General features: G+C 35.9%; 1 protein-coding gene across 6 annotated transcripts in view; it reads right to left on the reverse strand.

Moving 5' to 3' along the window:
* LOC127440668 (ankyrin repeat domain-containing protein 12-like) overlaps nt 1-24,130 on the reverse strand; it is a 94,776-nt gene that overhangs the window by 53,286 nt on the left and 17,360 nt on the right. The gene's annotated exons all lie outside the window — the stretch shown is intronic.

Genomic DNA, 24,130 nt, shown 5'->3' on the forward strand with positions numbered 1-24,130 from the left:
AAGATATATATATATATATAACCATCTTAAGACAAATGTTTTTATGAAACATCTTATGTGCCCAAGACTTTTGCACACAAACACACACACACAGGTCAGCATGTGAAAAGCAGCGCATGGAACAGAGTAACCTGAACTAGTGAATGCAAAAGAGGACAGACTCGTTAAGAATAGAGTTTCTACACACAGCACACACTCACAGAACACATGTGGACAGTATAAAACACATATGATGTGGAGTAGTTGTAAATAAGCTGTGCACTATTCTGAGAGTGCGTGGGTTTAGTGAGAACGCAGTACCAGACAGACTTTCACACTTACAAATGCGTTTGTCATCTTGTCATCGGAATATTCAGAGACTGACGTTTATGAAATTAAAAATGAAAAAATGTCTATTTCAAAATTACAAACAGAGAAAACGCTGATATACTCATTCATGCATAATATTCATGTTCAAACATTAAAGTACTGGTGGTGACATGAAGCCTGTATAGATTAAACACTAATGGTATTTATAGTGCCTCATAATAAGCACTGCAATGCATTATATATAGGCCTGTCACATTAATTACGTTATTGACTTATCGTACGATATATGGACATGACCTCGATAATTTTTGCTGACCTCGATATTGCCCATTGTGTTTATATGCGTGTTTGTTTACATAAGAATGAATGTCACCAACATTTTAGCCAGTCACTCTGCTTCTGTCCTCATCATCCACTATCTGTGTCGGAGCTCAGGCAGCTCCCCACACACGCACACACGCACACACGCACACACACGCGCGCGACAGGTGAAGATTACGTGTTACTCAAGGATAATAGGTGTTTTTCCCCGACAACTGCATAATTCCAACCAGAAGGTTTGGAAAAATAAGTCCAAATGGACTTGGTTTCAAAGCCGCATTCCAGAGCTCCAGTGTGGTAAAATTTTGGCTTAAAGCCGAATGAGAGCGGAGAGCCCATTAACGTGAACGAGCCGGTATGTCGAATTTGTTTAAAAACAGTGGCAACGAAAGTGGTAATACAACTAACTAGAGCTGGGCAACACATCGAATACCCACAATATAATCCTGATGATTTTGCTGACAATGTAAAATTCAACAATATCGTGAATATCGCGATGATTTTAATGAGCCTTTTACTGGGCCATTAAGTTTCATAGAGTGCATCATTAGACTAATTTCACGATTCTTCAGGGCTGTATAATTAATCAAAATAACAAAGTAAATATGATCATATGTGATTATTTATGTGATTATTGCCAAAGTGTGCAATTAAAGACAGATAAACATGGTCTGTGTGCGCTTCAGAATGAACCGGTGACGTGCTGATCTGTGTGCACGCGCAGGGGCTCATGTTTGTAGCGCAGTTCACCTGCATTGGGAAGTACTACAGGTTCAAGCATTCGCGCAATTCCAAACATTAGTAACCGATATAAAGTTATGATACAAATCTACATACGCAGAACAGTAAGGAGAGTTTGACAGCGATTCACAAGATGCGAAACTCTTAACTGTGAAACAAACACTGCACTTCCTGTTTCATATTGAAAGCTCCTGGTGAAGGTGAAATAAACACTACCGCACTGGCAGTGTCAAAATAAAAACCCCAGTTTAGGGTGAAGTAAATAGGACAGAAATATTAATTAATTTATCTTTAACAAATCTGAAAACAATAATAATTCAGTATTATATTATAATAATAATCTTGACTGGGTTCCACAGTAATAATAATGTTCATAAAGTGCAGTAGTTTTTGTACACCTTGTTCATTGACAAAAATATATGAAGGTAAATAAGATTTTTATTAAGCTTCCATGCATGATTGTTTTAAACATAAGTATAAACATGCAAATCAATGAAAAAGATTACATTTTACCCTCCTTTTTATTAATTTAGTAAAAAAAAATTTGATTTTGAATTATCGAGATATATATCAAATATCACCAATTTGCTGAAAAATATCGAGATATAAATTCTGAAGCCATATCGCCCAGCCCTACAACTAACCTTAAAGCTCATCTAAAATATAACCATCCCATCCAGTTTTCCGAGCTGGGAATATTCAGATTCCAGTGTCTGAATATTCTTAAGAATTATAAGTTCATTGCTCTTGGAAAAGGTGTACTTGCATTATTATGCTATTATATTATCATTATATCAGTGGCATAAAATGGTCTTAAAATGACAATAATATCGTTTATCGTAATGATTTCTGGGACAATATACCTTCCAACAAAAGTAGTTTTCATGACAGGCCTAATTATATATTTTCATAAATAGTTTAACACTTCATAGTTACACCTTTAAAGAGTATAATGCATTATAACACATGATATAATGCATGAAACTGGGTGCCAATCCTGTTTTAATGCATTATATTCTTTCAAGGTGTAAACATGAATAGGTAAGTTGTATTATGTACTATAACATTTGTTTTTTAATGTTGTTTTTTTAGACATGTGTAGGGCTGTCATGAGTGCAGTGCAAAAGTATTTGCCCCCTTCCTGATTTCTTCTATTTTTGTGTATTTTTCCATAATAAAATTATTTTAGATCTTCAAACGAGATATAACAAAACAAAGGCAACCTATATATATATATATATATATTGAAGCAAAAAAGTTATCTAACACCTATATCACCCATGTGAAAAACTTACTGCCCCCTTAAACTTAATAGCTGGTTGTGCCACCTTTAGCAGCAACAACTGCAACCAAACGCTTCCGATAACTGGAGATCAGTCTTTCACAACGCTGTGGTGGAATTTTGGCCCACTCTTCTTTTGCAGAACTGCTTTAGTTCAGCCACATTGGAGGGTTTTTGAGCATGAACTGCCCTTTTAAGGTCCTGCCACAGCATTTCAATCGGGTTCAAGTTAGGACTTTGACTAGGCCACTCCAAAACTTTAATTTAGCTTCTTTTGAGCCATTCAGAGGTGGACTTACTCCTATGCTTTGGATAATTGTCTTGCTGCATAATCCAGTTGCACTTGAGCTTCAACTCACAGACTGATGACCGGACATTCTCCTTTAGGATTTTCTGGTAGAGAGCAGAATTCACATTTCCCTTAATTACTGCAAGTCACCCTGAAGCAGCAAATCTTCCCCACCCCATCACACTACCACCTCCATGCTTGACCGTAGGTATGATGATCTTTTTGTGGAATTCTGTGTTTGATTTACACCAGATGTAACGGGACCCCTCTCTTCCAAAAAGTTCCACTTTCGGCTCATCAGTCCACAGAACATTCTCCCAAAAGGTTTGAGGATCATCAAGGTGTGTTTTGGCAAAATTCAGACAAGCTTATGTTCTTCTGGGTTAGCAGTGATTTTCGCCTCGCCACTCTTCCATGGATGGCATTTTTGTCCAGTGTCTTTCTGATAGTGGAGTCATGAGCAGTGACCTTTATTGATGTGAGAGAGGCCTGCAGTTCCTTGGATGCTGTCCTTGGCATTTTTGTGATTTCCCGAATGAGTCGTCGCTGTGCTCTTGGAGGAATTTTGGAAGGTCAGCCACTTCTGGGAATATTCACTACTGTGCCAAATTTTCCCCATTTGGAGATAATGGCTCTCACTGTGGTTCTTTGGAGTCCCAGAGCCTTTGAAATAGCTCTGTAACCCTTCCCAGACTGATGTATTTCAATCACCTTTTTCCTCCTCGTTTCTGGAATTTCTTTAGACCTTGGCAGTGTGCTACTGGGTGAGACCTTTTAACCAAATTCATGCTGCTGAGAAAGTTCAATTTAGGTATTGATTTGATTGAACAGGGCTGGCATTAATCAGGCCTGTGTGTGTCTAGTTCAGCTGAACCCCATTATGAATGCAGTTTCATAGATTTGGGGATTTAGTAACTAAGGGAGCAAATACTTTTTCATACAGCCCCAGTTGGTATTGGATAACCTTTTGGCATCAATAAATAAAATTATCATTTAAAAACTGTATTTTGTGTTTACTCAGTTTGCCTTTATTTTATGTTAGATTTTGTTTGAATTTTTGAAACAATTTAGTATGAGATATACACAAAAACATTAGAAATCAGGATGGGGGCAAATACTTTTTCACAACACTGTATGAAATTTGGCTGATGATTGTCAAACAAAAAATTGTGATTATGACGATTAATTTTCTCTTTTAGGGCTTTCACGATTAATTGTCATATAAACGGTCATATTTCTTAGGTGCATGCGTGCTTTATAAAACTTAAGTCATTTTTGCATATTTAACTTCAAATATATAAATCAAATCAAACAATGGGACGTGATTTCCTTGTAAAGCTTTATAAACTTGTAAAAATGACATGAAAAATGTCATAATGTTTTAAATATATTAAAATATTTCTTTTTGGTCAACTTTAATTTTGGTAAATTTTACATTTATTTTGTTCTTTTGGAACTCCTATACATTTATAAAAACTAAAATATAAATGTTTTACAAATCTGTATTATATTTATATTATACTATGCAATAGTAAAATATTTCTGTCTTAATTTCTTCACTTTCACGTGTTATTTTAATGCTCTTTGATAAAACCCAGGAGCAAAAGCTTTGAGATTTTGTTTCATCATTTATTCACTAGAATTCAATGAAGCTGTCAGCTGAGGATATGTGAGGCGTCCATTTCTCAAACTAGAGACTCTGATGTACTTGTCCTCTTGTTTAGTTGTACATCTGGTCTTCCACATCTCTTTCTGTCCTTGTTAGAGCGAGTTGTCCTTTGTCTTTGAAGACTGTAGTGTACACCTTTGTATGAAATCTTCAGTTTTTTGGCAATTTCAAGCATTGTATAGCCTTCATTCCTCAAACCAATGATTGACTGACGAGTTTCTAGAGAAAGCTGTTTCTTTTTTTTGCCATTTTTGACCTAATATTGACCTTAAGACATGCCAGTCTATTGCATACTGTGGCAACGCAAAAACAAACACAAAGACAATGTTAAGCTTCATTTAATGAACCAAATAGCTTTCAACTGTGTTTGATATAATGGCAAGTGATTTTCTAGAACCAAATGATCAATTTAGCATGATTACTCAAGAATAAGGTGTTGGAGTGATGGCTGCTGTCTAGATTTGATCAAAAATGACTTTTCAAATAGTGATGGTGCTGTTTTTTACATCAGTAATGTTCTGACTATACTTTGTGATCAGTTGAAGGCCACTTTGGTGAATTAAAGTACCAATTTCCTTCCAAAATAGCAAAATCTGTACATTATTCCAAACCTTTGGCCGCCAGTGTATATCCGCTCAAAATCACCTTATTTGGGCATTAAAATGTGATTGGACTTGAAGTGCACAATAATCGTGGTTATCTGAAATAACCGCAGTTAGATCAAATAACATGAACTTATTTCATATTTTAATTTCATGTTATGTGGATTGAACTTTTTCTTTTTGTTATGTGAGGGCCACATTAAAACTGACTTTTACCTAGCCTTCATTTTTATTTTTTTTTGCCTTTCATGTATAAGATTTCACTATTTTAGCCTTGTCCCACCCATATCAAAAATTAAACTAAGAAAATCCATTATAAAAATACATAATTAAATGTTTAGAACTATAATAATATAAACAAAGACTGAAATAAACAATTTCAATAATTGTTGTGAAAATACATTTTTGCATTTTTTTATTATGACTGTCCCACAGTTGTGGCATCCACTACACCAAACAATTTAGCCTCAATATTTTTTCCCAAAAACAATTTAGTGGACAAGTGTCAGTAAAGAGCATGCATGAGATTAAATATGAGACAAGTGATGTTTGAAGGAAACAAAGAGAAATCAAGGTAAAAATATCACTAGAGCAAAATATTTTTATTGGCCATTTCCAAAAAAGCTGTGACTTTGTGTAATTATGGAAACAAGTGTGAAAACATTAATTGTGTGTATATTGTAGGGCTTTACTGGTTGTTTAGATCAGTGTTACTATCAGAAGAATATCGATTTTCGGGAAAAAAAAACAATGAAAGAAGGTTTGAATCCGAGCACTGACATCCTGTCAGCATGACACAGGTGTATGCAGAACAAACCAAAACACTTCTCTTTGTAATATAAACAGTTTATTTATGCAGTAATATAAATTAATAATACAATGCAGTCAACAAACTTCCGACTTACAACTACAAACTAAACAGTGATATGATTAGATATGGAAATCAAAATAATCCTATAACACATAAGGTGTGTGTGTGTGTGTGTGTGTGTGTGTGGTTAGTAAGAGAGAGAGAGAGAAGTGACAGCCCTAAAGCTGATTTCGCGATCGTGGGAGCGAAAGCAGCTGTTCAGTTCATCGCTCAGAGACGCGGTGGACGGCTCGTAAACAGTCCCGTGTTATATGACTCTTTAATGGATGAACTCAGTTGCGGTCTCACCCGCGATGGCGAAATTGCACAACAATCCAATTTAGTTGGACCACAATACAGCAAAACAAAATCATGATAATTAATACCCTGAGTATTAATAATGAGCGGACATGGCGGTCCGTAAACTGTACAAGCAAAAACCTTGAAACACAAGAATAACACGCTATAATATTCTATCTCTGCCCAGACGTAAACCTCTTACTTGAATCGCATGAGGACACAGGTAGAATGTGTTTTCCTCCGTCCTTTATCTCTGACCCGGTTCCTTGAGGCTCGGGTGATGACGGGAGGCCATTTCCTCGCTCTGTCGGCGGGCGGTACGGCTGTTGATTCGCGGCGGGCTGGCAGAGAACTCAGAAATGTCGACTTGATTGAAGATGGAAGAGAAATCTTTAATCTCTTCACTTCTGTAGGCAAACGGATGAAGATGCGAATTGCTCGGCGGTCTCCTTTGGATCCGTTAGAGTGTTCGGTTGAACACAGAGTAATCTCAACTCGTCCAGCGAGATGGAGATTGTATGGCCACAGTTTCAAGTTGGACGTTACTTCCTTGTGCCACGCGACTGCACCTGAGAGCAGCAAAGAGCTACGTCTATATTCGGTGAACAAAGTCGCTGGAAGCATCTCACGAAACATTTCAGAGGTATTTCAACTCCTGATGATGTCATGTTTGAGGGACGTTCTGTTGTGTGCCTCATCCAATGGGAGTTGAGAGTTCGATCCTTTAGTGAGCAAGGCTTCATGGATTTGTAGTCTGTTTTGGACTTATTTTGGTGTGATTTTTATCAGTAAGATTTACGACATGGAATGTGGGGGCTGAGTTAGGTTTTACGACTTGTGTTAGGCCTGCCTTTGTCTTCTATCTGAATACATGAGGCCCAACAATATACTGAAGAATAGGGCTGTCAAATGAAAATGTGAATTGATTATTTGTCGAATTTAAGAAAATCGATCGTATTCTTGTGCTAAAAAGGCTAGACACAGCACAACAAATACAGTTTAACAGAAAGCAGTTGTCTCAATTTGCTTTTTAATTAGACACAGCATCTAAAAAAACAGCGCTCCTGCACGAGACGCTTAAACAAAAACAAAGCAAAATAAAAGACGTTCGTCTAGCGTTTACATAAAAACAAATGAATGGTTGCAAAACCGTTCAGTGTGAACAGCCCCTTACAGTTGGTGGAGGTACGTCTTGCTTTCTTAATAAGTGTTTCTCAGATTAAACAATGAGTTGTTTAAATGCTTTGTCAGGAAAGGAGTTTAACTTGGAAATGTGTGTCTCGAGATCCTCACGTTCGGTTCCAGTCTGTTGTGTTTCATCTGTTTGAACAGCCCCTGGCCTGGGCACATAGTCTGAGCCACTTCACCACCGAGTTCAGCCGAATACCACTGCTATCTGGGAATATTGCTACTCTACTTACACTGTAATGAATAAAAAACAATGTGGTATTTCGTAGTTATTATGAAGTTTGTGTCGGGGGTAGTATACTTTGGCATCAGTAAGTGTATCACTTTGAAGCATCGCGTCGCGTTTCCCCCCCCCAGTTTTTCTTTTGAAAATACGGAACAGCTAAAACTTTTATTTATTTTATGCACATTAGTTGAAAATGGAATGCTATTTTTTTAACGGCCAGGAATGTTATTTGCAGTAATATAACGGTGCTGTATGATTTATGTATTGTGGACTAAGGAAACATCAATTTTAAAAAAATCAGCTGACTTCAAAATTTGAATATTACCCAAATTTTGAAAATATTTAAGGTAAAAATTCAAACTTAGTTTTTCTGCCCAGTTGACAGCCCTACTGTAGAACAAATAAAATGTTAGCTATGAAATTAACCTTAGCAAGACAAAGGAGATTTTCTTTTTCTTCCAAAAACTTTAAAAATGTAATTTCCATCCCCATTATTTCCTCCACAGTATTCTATTAAACACAATACAGAATTTGAGATGTGATGCAACTTTTAGGAAAAAAAAAAAAAGACATGATGCATGTACATACACTGTTAGTAGACTAGATCCTCTGCAATGGTTTTGTGGCATTTCCGAAATCATGTGCTGTTTTGAATGCGAGGCAAGCAGTCATTGGCTATTGCTGAAAGTCACATGACAAGTCCATGCTTCCAATTGCAGAAAAGCTTTTCCATTCTGGTATTACTGACTGACATACACACACACACACACCCACACACACACACCTTGTGTCCCCTTCAAACATAAATACACCGCATACAAAAACACACACAAATATTCCCATTCATTTCCAACAACAGATTTTTCATTTCTTGGTGATTGATCCCTTTAAGAAAACCTAGACATTAAAACACACACATTTCCCCCTCACAGCCTTTCATAAAAACAATAGACCGTTCGCAGCTCTCGTCTTAGGCCTGACTGCTATAACAACATAGTGTAAACATCCCGCTGTCATTGGCTTTGCCTTCACCCACACCCACGACCAGTAAATCTGCTCCCTTCCCCCCAACCTTCTGCTGAAATCATACTCAAAACGATAAAAACACTTCAACACACACTCTGCTCGATTGAGGTTAGTAACACAACAACAACCACGGTACAACCTCAAACATGACATAACAGAACAGCACAAGCGGTGAGTCACAGCCAACATCAGTATTCTGCAGGAATACCAGTCAAAATATTTTTGGGTAAAAAACATTTTCTTTTCTTTATTCTATAAATTCAGGAGCACTAGTATGTTGGAGTCAGAGAACGCCCATTCGAAATGAATAAATACATAAATCTGTTTCAAAAACTAGTGAGCTGCCTTGCTGTCTACATCCTTCATAGACAGCTTCCTTCTAAGGCGTCGTTCAGACTGAACGTATTCTTGCTCTAAAAAAATAGTAACACGCAGCACAACGAATTAAATAGAACGCAGGTGTCTCAAGACATGCGTTTAAACGCTTAAGTTCTTTTAAACCTGACACATTTACATCTGAAAAATGTGGCGGTATTTCAGAACACTCTGAAAAAACATCTGGACGCAGCACAACGGTCAAAGACGTCCATCTAGTGCATGTTTACATAAAAAAGCCTGTGGGAAAAAGAGTGAAACTGAAATCAAACCTCATAAGTGACTAGGGCTGGCGATATTATTACAAACGTTATATTTCGATACTTTTCAGCCTACTGACGAAATTCGATATACAACATAATTATGTATGAGTAACCATCATTTCAGCCAAACAGCCATTGTAGGGAAACAGATTCAAAACATTTAGCCTAATGCATGACTTAAACTAGCTAAATAAAAATAATAAAATGGTTTTCCCCATTTATTTACTAAATGAACACAAGAATGAATAATACTGAATCATTTTAATTTAAACGCACCCAATAAACGACAATAAATAATAATAACAACAAGCATTAATTACCTATATATATTTTTACTAGCACTGTCGATTTATCACATTAATTTAGTGCAATTAATTAATTCATTATACACCCCTTGACACAAACATAAATTTGTAATAAAAGTACAGATTTTCCTACAATACAAGCAATTCAAGCTTGAAATACATGTGTGAATGAGAACCGCTCACCGAGGAAGCACAACAGAATACAGGAATCTTAAGACGTGATTTTTTTTTAAAGTTTCCACTACTTGTATCTTGACACAGCGCCCAACAAATGCTGTATTTATAATGCGGAATACCAATGAGACGTGTCCAAAGCATTCTGTCTGAGTCACACAAATAGACGGAACAGAAGAACGCATACTGTGAGAACTTGACACATTGACAGACTTGGGGGCTGTTAACACGACAACGTTTTCAACTAAAAACGGAAAACTTTATGCATTTTGGCTGTTCGTTTACATGACAACGGCGTTTTGGGGCCTGAAAACGCAACCTTTTGAAAACAGGTTTCAAAGTGCACATTTTTTAAAACGCTGCTGTTATCATCTCGGTGTAAACATACAAAAACGTGAAACAAAAATGTGAAAATGACGACACCATGCACACGCGTATTACGTGTTCAGTCTATAGGCATGTGTGCGAGTACTTAATGTGCGAGACATTCAAAACAACAATGGCAGACTACAGGACTTTGTGCTGCTCAAGACTGAGTTTACTGACGCTTTTCCAACAAAGTGTAGATTTACTGCATCACTACTACGACCAGCGATCGCCATCTTCATTGTTTGTATTCACCGCTCTGTGGAAGAATGCTTATGCGCGCAGGTGCGTAGTGTTTCTTTACAAAGTGACGTCGCCAACTACTGGCCTGGCATGCATAATACAGTGTTTTTAGTCGTTTTCGTGGATCCGTGTGAACGGGGATCCTTTTGAAAACATTGTCGTCTGTACATGAAACTTTTCAAAAAACGCAAAAGGAAAAACGTTTCCGTTTATAGTACACTCGCTGTCATGTAAATGTACCCTCAGTGTAAAACAGATTGCTGTCAACTATAGGCTTGTTCAATGGTGAGAATAAAACAAACAATCTATTGAGTCCTTAAGCCACTTTTTGCATTGTCTAATCAATCCTTTATTCATCTTCCACAATAATGCAATTTATTTCAAACTGCATTTCAATCTGTATTATAATATTTATTATAGGCGCTACATATTATGTTTATAAATATTAGAATTTTTATATGAATTATTTATTTGGGGGCCTTTCTCTGCAAATAATGATGTACTGTATGTGATTTATTGCGATTTATTCAATACATTGGCATGTCATGCAATATAATCGACTGACAGACCTAATTCTTACTAAAACATTTTTTGGTAAACTAACAGGGTGTTTTTTGATGTACGCTGGTCTTGCTATGGTTGTGTGGTTATAATCAGCTTCCTTCTAGTGCTCAAACTGATTACACGCAAAACTGTACAGACAGGATCAGGCTGAGAGACAGAGACTAGATAGAGTCATCCATCTTTCACTGTCGATCTAGAAATGTAATGCTAACCGATTATGGATGACTACATTATCCTTACTTGTGTCCGATAACCGATACAGTGGCCAAAATTTTAAATCTGCACTGCCTTTTTAACACAGCATTTAGATTAGAGCTCCAATCTGGAACTTCACAACGTTTTTACATAGTTAAAACAGGCAAAAGAAAGAGAAAAGGTTAGCGATAAATTTGGAAAAATAAACCCAGACAGTATCTGCTTCCAATATCAATTAGACCGATACCAAAAATGTATTAAAAAAACTAAAAATGCTAATAATGGTCAATACTAGGGCTGCGTGATATGGCCACAAAACATTGATATTTTTCAGCCTATTGACGATAATATTTATCTCGATAATTATGTAGTTGCTCTGAAATGGCTCAAAAGTGATTTTTATTTTCAATCAGAGGAACCATAATTTCATCCAAACAGGCATTGTAGCCAAGTAGATTCAATATTTTAAAGGCATTGAATAAATATCCATTTAAAAATAAAAAAGCATAAAAAAAAGCATGAACATTTTTCACTAAATGAACACGAGGACATTTAATAATTTCCAGTGATATGCGCTTTTATATTAATATTTATACAGGTATTTTATATACAATGATAGCTTAATAAGCATTAATTAAAAAGCATTATTTACCTTCATATAGTTTTACTAAAACATTTTTTGTGAATGATCAAGTTGCGCAAAAACCACTTATTTTTTGGAACCCAGTTGAAAATTGGATAATACTATATCATTACTGTGGGACCCAGTCAAGTTTATTATTCTAATATATTAATGAATTTGATATTATTTTAAAGATTAGATTTGTTTTATATAAAAGTAATATCTTTCTGTCCTATTTAATTCACCTGGAGCTTTTATTTTGACATTTCACCTTCACCTGGAGCTTTTATTTTGACACTGAAAGGGTGTATTAGTCTACTGATGCTCTCTTAATGAAACAATGGCCAAATAAAAAGCACGTTAAAATCATCTCATTATTGATTAATTTTATTTCGTCAGTAAAATAATTGCAATTATATTCGATATAATCGCCCAGTCCTAGTCAATACCAATATGGTAAGCATTATTTTATGCACCCCATTTTAAAGGGTACACAACTTTGGGAGGAGATTAGGGCTTGGTGGTACATTAAATATTCATGAAATAGTTGCAATGATTTTGCTTTGCGATGTAAAATTAAGCAATATCGTTGGCTACGAAATTTACTAAAGAGCGCATCATTGGACTAATTTCAGGATCCTTCAAGGTTTATTATTTGTAATGAGGAACATTGTACACTGTTAAATACACACTGCACTTTCAGTTTTCTGCCAAAATAAAAGCTCCAGTGTACACTAACATTTATTAGGGTGAAATTCTCCATATGATGTATAGCAATGATCATAGGATCAGAGTTTGTAAAATTAGATATTGAATTCCAGATCTCCAGGAATGGAATGTGGACAGACAACATAACATAACACATCTTAAGGAAAAAAAATTATATATTGAAATGCAGGCTTAAAAACTGCCGCTGTCCAACCTAATGACTCAGCCCGACACATGGATGAAGTTTGGGTGAGTCATGTAGACGCTTTAATAGATTTGTCCTGAGATGAAGTCCCACCTTACAGGTAAAAGAGCCAATCACCTTTTAGATACAGACATCGCCTATCAATCATCTTGGTAACATGCATGCGCATTAGCTATACAAGCCGGGAAAATTGCGTAATCTGAGGTAAAGAAGCACAATTTATGATACCAGCATTGTCATTTTGTACTGCTGATTTGAAATTTGTTCTTTGATCGTAATCTTGACCAACCATTTTTGAGATTTCAGTGTTCCCCCATTCAAGTAGATATAACGGGAGCGTTTCAAAGATGGCCGCAGTGGACTGACTTGCTAGAAAAACGTTGGAATTACTTTGCCGAACTGTTTGCGTTTTTAGCTACATGTAACTGATCCGATCGTCAAGATGTAGAACATAGGCTAAATATTGAAAATTACTAAAGTTTTTCATCTATATCGAAAAAATGTTTTTTTCTATAAATATCAATATCATTTTAAATCGCCCAGCCCTATATATATATATATATATAAAACGCAATAACCACATCAAACACAGACATTACATGAACAATCCCATTATTAAATAGGAGCAAAAAAAAAAAAAGACACCAGTCCTGACAGCACAGGCCTCTGGGATTAAACTAGCTGTGTTTTTAAGATCAGCTCTTTTACTCCAGTCTATTCAGTGTCCCAGCTCTTTCAATTTATAGTCTGTTCACCAGTACTGAAATGTGACATAAACCCTTCAGTTAAAGCGACAAATCTTATATTCCTTTTTCCCCCAAGCTTCAGTTAAAACACAGTAATCCCATATTGCTGCCACACTGAGAACGGGCTCATGGGTAAACATGTTAGATATCCACTTCTGTCCCTTTCATCCACATATCCAATTTCCCATATTTTCTTTGCAAGAGAGCACAAATGAATATACACAAATAGATCAATAAAAACTGACATAGGGATCTAAAGTATTGTTGTTGCGATATATGATTGTATCAGCACAGCCCTAGTCTTAATCAGCAAAATACATCAATTAATGACTTTTACAATATATAGGCCCCCATCACATATCACATCATATAACCAAATGTACAGATAATCAACTTAAACATATCACTATCTTATTTATAGTTGGCTTGCAGTTTGTTGCTACAAGGATGTACATAAGGATGTTATTAGTATCATTTTAGGCAACACCAAAATTATACTATTATACTCCGGGCTCGAGTTGAGGGGGGATGCGAGGGGATGCCATCCCCCTTGTTGCAAGGAATACCAAAAAGCATCCCCCTTGTAAAACCACCATCCCCCCTTACCATCCCTTTTAGATCAATTGTGTCATGTATTACATAGAACTAATCATGAAAGAAAAATATTTAATATTTAATTTTAATACGTTTGATAAATAACAGACTTTAAATAAGGGCGATTAGCCAGTCAGAATTAGATTTTGACGTGTGAAATCCCCCAATCAGATCTGGACACTTGTACAGTTTGGATCTATGCTGCCAAGGTGACCATTTAATCCCGCAATCTGGCAACCTTGAACGCGCAAGCTCTCTCTCACCACTGCAAAAAAAACATGCCGGTTTTCTGAAAACACTGTAAAACAAGTAGTTCGGAGTTTGCGATGGGTTGACTTGTCTTTCCTAGTGTTCACATGAAACTCACACCACAAGTTTTTAAATGTTTCACGCACTTTCAAGCATGGTCAAGTAGTAGATTGGAGTAGAAAAAATGAGTGTCTGCAGTGGGCGAGCAATCTATTAAAAAACCCTTTTCATGATCATAACATGGATTCTTTTCACAAAATTAATCATAAAATACAATTACAGAGGGTAACAGGTGCATATTATGGCCATGTGTCCTAAGGGTCAATGAAGTGACGCTCATTTTTGTTCTGATCTATTAAATTAAAAATACATAAAAAATGCAATTCACACAAACCATTTACTTGAATACACCTCTCCTATGATGAACATTTTTCAAAGAGTTCAAGGTCATATTGATATATAAATTTTTTCTCATGGGGCTTACAGTAAATAAATGTCATGTGGTGTCCAGAGACAGTTTAAAAAAAAAAAAAATAACAAAAAAAAATCAGTCTTATTAAAATCAGAAATTCCTGAAAAAAGAAATGTTGGCATGACTAGTGCAGAATAATCTTTTGTTATTTCTTTAAAAAAAAAACAAAAAAAAACACATTGTAAATCATATTTTAAAATGCTTTTGTCCACCAAATCAAAATATTTGGGTGTAACCAAGAGGGATGTGCACGAATAGTCAAATACTCAAGTATTCGTTCTGCAATAAATATTTTAATAGTAAAAATACTATTCGAATTTCGCAAAGTTTTGCTTTGCCAGCCATATATACAGTGAGATGCATGTTAAATCCTGCACACAAACTAAAACTCACAGTTATAACAGAATGCACTGTGTGGCGCTGTTGAGTGTGGACACAAGTTGATCACATTTGATGAGCACACCGTTCTGTCAGTACGTTTAGATGGACACCAAAAAGCGGGTTATTGCCAGAATGTGGCTTACTGTGAGAAAGCTGGGTTCCTGTTTAAATGTACTGGATAAGCGGTGTACTCTTTACTCCCATAAATGTGCAACTCGACAGAAAGCAACGTCCCTGTTGCAACGTAATACCTGTGACGCTTTGCTAGCGGAGAGACATTCATTCAGTTAAACTGGTGTGTATAAATGAGTATAGTTTACTGAAACTATACTATATCAACAAAAACATGACATGAGATACAATATAAACATAACTATTATATGCCGAGAGTTAATAGTCGTTCTGTACATTAATTACGTCAGTCTACTTTATTAGCGGTTTCTTTTTCTTTGCTTTGCATGAGCTTAAATGCTTTCATTCTGTACTTTGTTTTCACGCATTGCTTGTTTAAACGTTTTCAACAACAACAAAAAACGCAGGACATGATAAAAGCTCGTTTTGGATGTAATTAGAAGCTTGTTTATTTTAAATGGTGATGCAAACTTTGACTAAAAAAATAATTTACCTTCATTTAAATAATAGAATATTTGAGTATTCGTTTTTTTATTCGCTTAAAAATTCGAATACCAAATTATTGATGAATGCCCATCCCTAGTAACCAACATGTAGGTAGCCATTTTGTTGTTTATGTTGACCATAAAAACTATAAAACACTGCAAAATAGTGTTTTGTCAGTATTTAGTATGCTGAGATAAACACTGGTATTGAGACTATTTGGTATAGACGGGCACTTCTATTAAAATGAATGGGAGAAATTGGAACGGCCAGCAGTCAACGGATGTATTTGTCCAAATTGGACAAAGATAACATTTCTGAGAATATGACATAAGTGTTTTAAACTAGATTTTTAAAAGGTTTCTCATTTTAATTTTGGGTGTAATTTGTCAATGACACATAAGTAATAGACCCCCCCCCCACACACACACCCACACACCCACCCACACAAACTTTGACTACTATTAAATAAAAACTCCTAGTCAAATGTTTGGACTAAGGCTGTCACGATTATGAAATTTGGCTGATTAATTGACAAACAAATAATCACGATTATGGTGATAATTTGTCTGTTTTAGTGCTTTCACGATTATGACAATTAACTGTCCTGTCCTTTAATTTTGTCATGCTACTAAGTGGGCCAATGTAAAATCTATTTACTGATGAAACAGGAATAGTGAAGTAATTCAGATCGACAGTTCTCAGCTTGCTTTGGATGTGTAGCCTGCATAACGAATATGCCATGAAGTGGAACAAATAAGTAAGCTAACTTCTGTTAATCAACATTAGCTATCGTAATTACAATATCAAGGGCAATAATCAACTATTAAGATTTTTGTCATAATGGTGCAGCCCAAGCTCAAACTTATATTCTGGAATTGTTGATCAGTTCAACCAAAGCAGCGAAGGCTGTTGTGTGGCAGGAGTTAACTGCAGCTCCTGCAAAACAATCACATGACCACCAACCATCCTAATGCACATGACAACCAGTGTTTTCAAACACGCCTGTATAAAAAAGCCTGGATGACAACGCAGGCCTTCTCACATACCAGCTGAGCACATGTTGTGCATACTTAGCGCTCCGCCCACTGCATGCACACACACACACACACACACACACACACACAGACACACGCTACGCATAAGCAACATGTTTTTGTCAAGCAGGTTTCTTGTTCTTGTATTTGGCTGGTTGGTTTCACTTCACATGAACGCAGCACGATTGCGCTCTCACAACAAAGTGCAAACATACACAAGCCCACATGCCCACACTCATAATCATACAAATACGCACATATTAAATGCAGATGAGAAAAACATCAGTTCCTTTTTGAAACTACAGTAGGATCATTTTTAGTATACTGTACATTTCCATGCCCCCATCATTGCAATTCTTGCCATTATGTAAATAATTCAGTTAATTAATATAGTGCCTGAACTGAAAAACACTGGCTAACAGGAATGACTTAAACGTGTTAGACAGCACCAGGCTCCCAAATTACATTCAAAATGGTGCCAAAATCTGTGTTCGCCAAAGTGGCCAAACTAGTTTGTCCTGCAGCATTTCACACAACCTTTTCATTATGTTGGCTACATTACATCCCATGAACACTGGTGTCAGATTCACTGTCAGAGCATTCCACCGACTGGCACACTCACTATTGCACATTTTGTATGAAGTCTACATGCTCACACCTGCAGCAAGTACATTTCATAAATCCTATTCACGTTCTTAACACACAATCCTGGTCTTATTGTGAATCAAATAACGTGCACCAATGAATCAAAGAAAAAAATATCTTTCATCAAAATATAACAAATCATTTTACTTTTCCGTAGGTCTGGGGAAAATTTTTATTTTCTGATGCATTGCGATCTTCATTTGTTCATTTCACAAGATCAATCTTTTACTCAACCCTCTAGAATGTAAGTAAATCACTTGCATTTGACCAAATTGTGTGCTATGCAACTAAAAATAAATGATTGACCACTAGTTGGTAATGTTAAGATTTCACTCACCAGTGATTTAGTACAGCGGCAAAGATGTAATTAAAGCAGTGTTAATCACGTCAACAAAAAATGGGATTTTGTCAATAATAATGAAAGAGACGCATCACGATGCTAATTACTTTTTCAGCACTAATTAATCTTAATAGTAGGGATGGGACAACAAGGTTCTCATGATTCAGTTCAATATACGATATGAGGTTCCCGATTCGATATCATGCAGATTCGATATAACACTTAAATAACAAAGAATGGCAGAAAATTGTGTTTATTTTTTGAGAAATGTTTGGGCAAAATGCACATTATAATTTCTCATAAAAGTAAAGTTCTTTAATATACAATATAAATCTTCAAAGTTTAAATAATAAGAGTTTCTCATATACCTTTCACTATAAGATCACAGACAAATGAGACTTAAAAAATCTGGCTGATCAGGTGCAGAACAAGCAACAGAACTGAACAGAACCACTGAACTACTTTCTATCAATTCATATTATTTCTTGAAATTGTATATATAATAATGATATGAGCTGTCAATGTTTATAATATTTGTACAATTTACAAGTAATAACATTAAGTTTACATTATTTTGTATAACAAGCGCTATAGTGGTACTGTCACTTTAAGAGTTTAACATGCATCTCACAGACTTGTGTTGTGGTTCATTTATTAACCAGAGAGAAGTCTCTATTTTTTAGCACATCCGTGCACTTTGTGATTAAATTTAATACTTCTTTTAATTTTTAAGTGACTGTAAAGAACAGACTGTAAAGAACAGAGAGGATATTATAAGACACTTTAATGAAAGTGGAGTGTGGGATTTTATCTATTTTTTTTTTTTACTTAAGTATTATTCTTTATGTTGTATTGCTTTGGAAAGATCTCAAGTTTCTTGAGGAAAGTTTATAATAATATTGGTCAACAACATATCAGTGTGAAATGTGGCATAATGTGAAATTGAGTATTATGGTAAGACATTACAATATGGTTATTTAATATATAAGCCAATTTTTACTGATTTTTCCCCCCCAAAATGACTATATCATGATATACATCTCATTACTGTGATATAACATTACTCATATAGTGATATAAGATTTCAGTCATATCGCCCACCTATAATATCAGCCCATGCAGATAATCTGAAAATGGCAAATTTCGGCTAATAGGGCCTATCTCAGTCTGGCCAATATTCATTATTCTATCATTGCTATCAACTCTTTAAGATGACAGAATTCTTCATTAAATAATAACCAAATTAGGCTTTGATGTTTTCTAGATTTTGGGCATCTGTCTTGACTGTCCACCGTAGTGCAATTCTGTAACGGTGTGGTAGAGCAAAGTTTTCATGTACATGTAATGCATGTCAGAGCAAATGAAGAAGACAAGCACGTCTCAAATTCTCAATCTAGTGATGACCATTGGGCTGCTGGCCGTCTCATCTCAAGTGTCACAGACATGACATTGCAAGATGGCCTGACCATTGTTTGGACCAGCTTCTTTACACAGGTTCAGGAAACACAACATAAACACGACCCAGAGATTGAGTTGGTTCTCAGGTACGCCAACATATAACTAAATACTGTAGGCTATTAGCTGTACACTGACAGCACTTAAAGCATAGATCCTTTTTATTACAACAGTAACTGAAAACGCACACATCAAATAGATGTTTTGCAACAACAACGGGATCACCAATTACACCAAAATTCCAATGACAGGGAAACCGATACTTGAAGACAAGCACTCAATGTATATTGTTTAGGCAAGATTGTGGTAATTACAGTAAATCAAATATTTTAATCACAGAAGCTAGGGTAATACTATCTGCAATTGTTGCATGGACTAAATATTACATTACCATTAGAGACTGACCAATATTGATTTTTTTACAACTGATAACAATTGTTTTTGTTTACATGTCGATAACTGATATGCAGAACCGATATCTAATAACTGTTTAGTATTTTTGCGCAATGGTGGTAACTAAAAAAAAAAAAAAAAAAAATTTAAAAAAAACATTAAACTACAACAATAAAAAGATAATAGCATTAGCTTACGAATATTTTAATAACAAAAATACAAGCAATACCACATCCAATATATCACTGATCATTCACTAATTACCATAAAATATTTTTACTTTAAGACATTAAACGATTTTAATCGAAAATGTTTCCTCATAGAATATGCATTGAAATTTAACTTGCTGAATTACAACTCTAACTACGTTCTGGTTAAGCGTAGGTTAAACTTGCAGATTTAAATGATGGTGGATAATTTTTTAATAAAAGCAATAGAATATCATCATGCTAGCCTTCCAATGACAAGATACTGACTTGCAATTAACAGGTTTCTATAGTGGAAACAATTGCATTAAATGCATTTAATTAATACATTTATGGAGGAGGATTCTAGCTGTTACATAATATTGAAAGAAATAAGCAGTTTAGTTATGTTTATTCTAAAGATAACAGGGGAAATTAATATAGTACATTTTCAATATGTTCTTTCATCTCGATACTGGATCGATACACAGATGCCGGGTATGAATATTTTAAATCTAACTTTACATTTCAAGGCTTTAAAAGGCTGATATCACAAACAGAGTGCTCAAAAAGTTTGGTAGGTAGGACAAATTAACTTTTGTTCTCTCATTTAAAGGAATATTCTGGGTTCAATACAAGTTAAACTCAATTGACAGCATTTGTAGCATAATATTGATTACCACAAAAATAAAAAAATATAAAAGCCAAAAATCTGGGTAGCAGTGGGACACTTTTAGTGGAAGTCAATGGGGCCAATCCAAAAATGTTAAAATACTCAGTTTCAAAATTACAGCCACAAAACAATATGCTTGTTAACATAATTTTAGTGTGATAAAATCTCTTACTAACCTTTTCTGTGTAAAGTTCTGACGATGTTATGTCAACAAAACCTAAAATACTAAAACAACTGTAAAAATGACAATTTAAACAACTTTAAAGCTCAAATAATACATGAGTTTCAACAGAAGAATTAATATAAGTGTTTTTATAAAATTATAAGCTTCACATTTCTACTTTCAAACCCTCCAACAATTGGCGCCATTCACTTCCATTGTAAATGCCTCACTGTAACCGTGATATTTGCTTTTTTAAAGACAAGGAGGGACGAGTCGAAATGATCTTTAATGGTACTCAACATTAAACCACGGATGCGGTCGATTGAGCTTAACTTGTATTGAACCCGGAATATTCCTTTAAGAAAAGGACTGCTTCAAATGTACACCTGTACAATTTGCATACAAATACCAATAAATAATAATAAAAATACAAATCACCAAGTAATAAGCATTTCTGACTGCAGCCAAATAAAAATAAATTAATGGATCACAATTGCAACACATATTTGTAACTCGACCCCCCAAAAATAAATTTTCAATACACAAAGAGGATGGATCATGAGCAAGACAAACTTCTGCATTATGAATAGCCTAATAGGTCAAATAAAACATCCATTACATCATATCCTTCATGAGCTTTTCAGGCTGTGGCTTTCAGAAACAAATAACATTGGCGAGACCTACAGTCTTGCAGTGAATGTCTTGGGCGTCAGGAGAAAGTCACTCTGCTTCCTAACAGGAAGTGCATACTGACGAGTAAACAGAAGCCGTTGACTGAAGGGTTTCTAGAAACCAGTCACCCTGCAATCCAATTGGACAAGCAGCACAACGTGGCTGTTTAAAAAAAACTGAAAGGATTGAGTCTCTATTCCAAAACGCAGTGAGCTGCCTACGTATTAGGGATGTACATTTTCAGACATTTTCATAATCGATCGTCGAGGAAATTAACGATCAATTAATCGATTAATCATTAACGTTAATATCACAAAATGCACGTGGACTCCAAATAATATGTGCATGTAGCCTATTGTTTAAATATCGTTTAAATTAACACACTTAAGAAATGCAAGTATTGGCATTTTCCTCATAACATATTTTTAGTTCAGTGTATTTAAATACATTTGAGCTATGTTTAGTATGAATTTGGGAATTGTTTAATTACTGTTAATGAAATACTGTTAGTGGTAACTTCTATCTTAACATACGTATGATATATAATTTGTATACATATTCGAGTTCATTAAAACTTTAGCGTGGGATATTTTCAATCTTTGGACTTATTGTTTTATTAGAAATGAAGTCAAATCATAACACGCTGCGTAAACACAGTACATAACATAGGCTACCGCTTCTCTGGTGATAGTTGTGATGTCTGCTGAAAGTACATTTGAGCTTTCCTGGGCGATCGCTGATGTAATTGTAGGTTGGGATTATATGAGTAGTCCAGCCATTGATGGACTATTGTAGTCCAGCCATTTCTTCCGTAAAGTATCTACGTCACTATGTAACACATTTGCATAATGCATTTACGCATTTGGCAGACGCTTTTATCCAAAGCGACTTACAGTGTACTTATTACAGAGACAATCCCCCCCCAGTGCAACCTGGAGTTAAGTGCCTTGCTCAAGGACACAATGGTGGTGACTGTGGGGATCTGATTACCAGTTATGTGCTTTAGCCCACTACGCCACCACCACTACAATGCCTGCCTAAGGGCTACTTTGGCCCACCCTCAAACAAACGTAGTTATAAGCCGAGGCCAGGATGAGTTGGGTTAGTGTTGTCGCCATGTCGAAAAGACGCTGTTTTCTTCACTGCAAAAGCAAAACCTCTTTGTTTGGACTTCCAAAGACGAATTGAAGTATCAGTATCAAATTTATTTTAACTAACCAAAACCAAGCTGTAATGTTACAGCCGCTATCGGTATTACACGGCTAACTTGCTCACTAACTCTCTAATACCCCCGGTAATGTCCAACCGGGAGTAAACCTCTGTTCTCCGTTCATATCTTGGGTGAGAAAAGTTCGGCTACACCCATTCCAGCAAAAGATGACTAACTTAGATGCACTACCTGTCTTACTTGATGCTTTATTAAGTTCACAGTAATCGACATTGTACTTGTAAGAAAGCTACAAAATTAAAACTTACCATTGTGAAACGTCCTGCTCAAGTCATGCTTGCAAAGGTGGTTCAGGTCGATCAGCTTGTTCTTCCAAACTTTCATTATTTCATATTTATTTATTATCGGACTCGGGCTAGAGCTGTTACGGCAAAAACCGACGCCATGGTTACCACAGTTACAATAGTGTTTACAGAACTGCTCACGAAACCTCGGGAGCTGAAACTCGGTTATGTTAAGGGGCGTTACATTTCCGACACACGCTCTACGTGGTTGACCAATCACAACAGACTAGGCTAGCTGACCAATCAGAGCAGACTGGGCTTTTCGGAAAGGGGGGCTTTAAAGAGATAGGAGGTAAATCAGAGCATTTCGGCCAGAGTATGAAGAGCGGGGAAAAGAAATGTACGGTATGAGAAAAATAATGTGTTTTTTGAACATTAAAGCATGTAAACCTATTTTAGTGGACCCGCAAAATAAAATTATGAACCTGTAAATTTGCATAAAATGGTCATAATAGGTGCACTAACATGGAGGGTGTTCCAAAAGGTGGACAACATGATTATACTGGGGTACACTTCGAGCAGTTGAGCGCCCACAAGGACGTGTTCTACACATGCGCACTACGACTGCTTTTTTATACTCTTTCAGCACGGTAAACGGCAGGTGCATGTGCCGACAACATGCAAAGATGCATACTGTGCCGATGACGAAATTCGCGCCACACACACTGTGCGCGAGACATACCAGCATGTGGAAAACCGAAGTATACCTTGGCTTTTAGATACCTTCTTTTGGCCAAATTTTAAGGAAGAATCACATATACCTTTCACAGAGAATGCAGGAATGCAGTGTTTCTCCTGCATTGAAAAGTTTTTGAAATGAAATTTTGGGATGGCAGAAAATTTTATGATATATCTTGCTTTTGCCACTTTATAAGATCTAAATATGCTTCTCATGTGTAACGCGAATGTACGCGGCGAGAATAAATACTGGTTTCACGTGCGTGTTACGTGATCCACCAAGAATCACTTGCGCAAGTGATGCGCTTTTCTTTATCCTCATGTAACTCACGCGTCAACCAGGCTTCTCTCGATATGTGAGCTCCGCTGACAGGTTAGCGTGGAGCGGATCACATGCGCGATTAAACTGGGCTTCCCTCGGTATCATGCTGCAGACAACAAAACTTATGCAGCCCATTTTAATTTTACATGTGAATTCCGTATTTTAAAGCGCTATG

Source organism: Myxocyprinus asiaticus, chromosome 5 (assembly GCF_019703515.2).
Source record: "Myxocyprinus asiaticus isolate MX2 ecotype Aquarium Trade chromosome 5, UBuf_Myxa_2, whole genome shotgun sequence".
In the NCBI taxonomy this organism is placed as follows: domain Eukaryota; kingdom Metazoa; phylum Chordata; class Actinopteri; order Cypriniformes; family Catostomidae; genus Myxocyprinus; species Myxocyprinus asiaticus.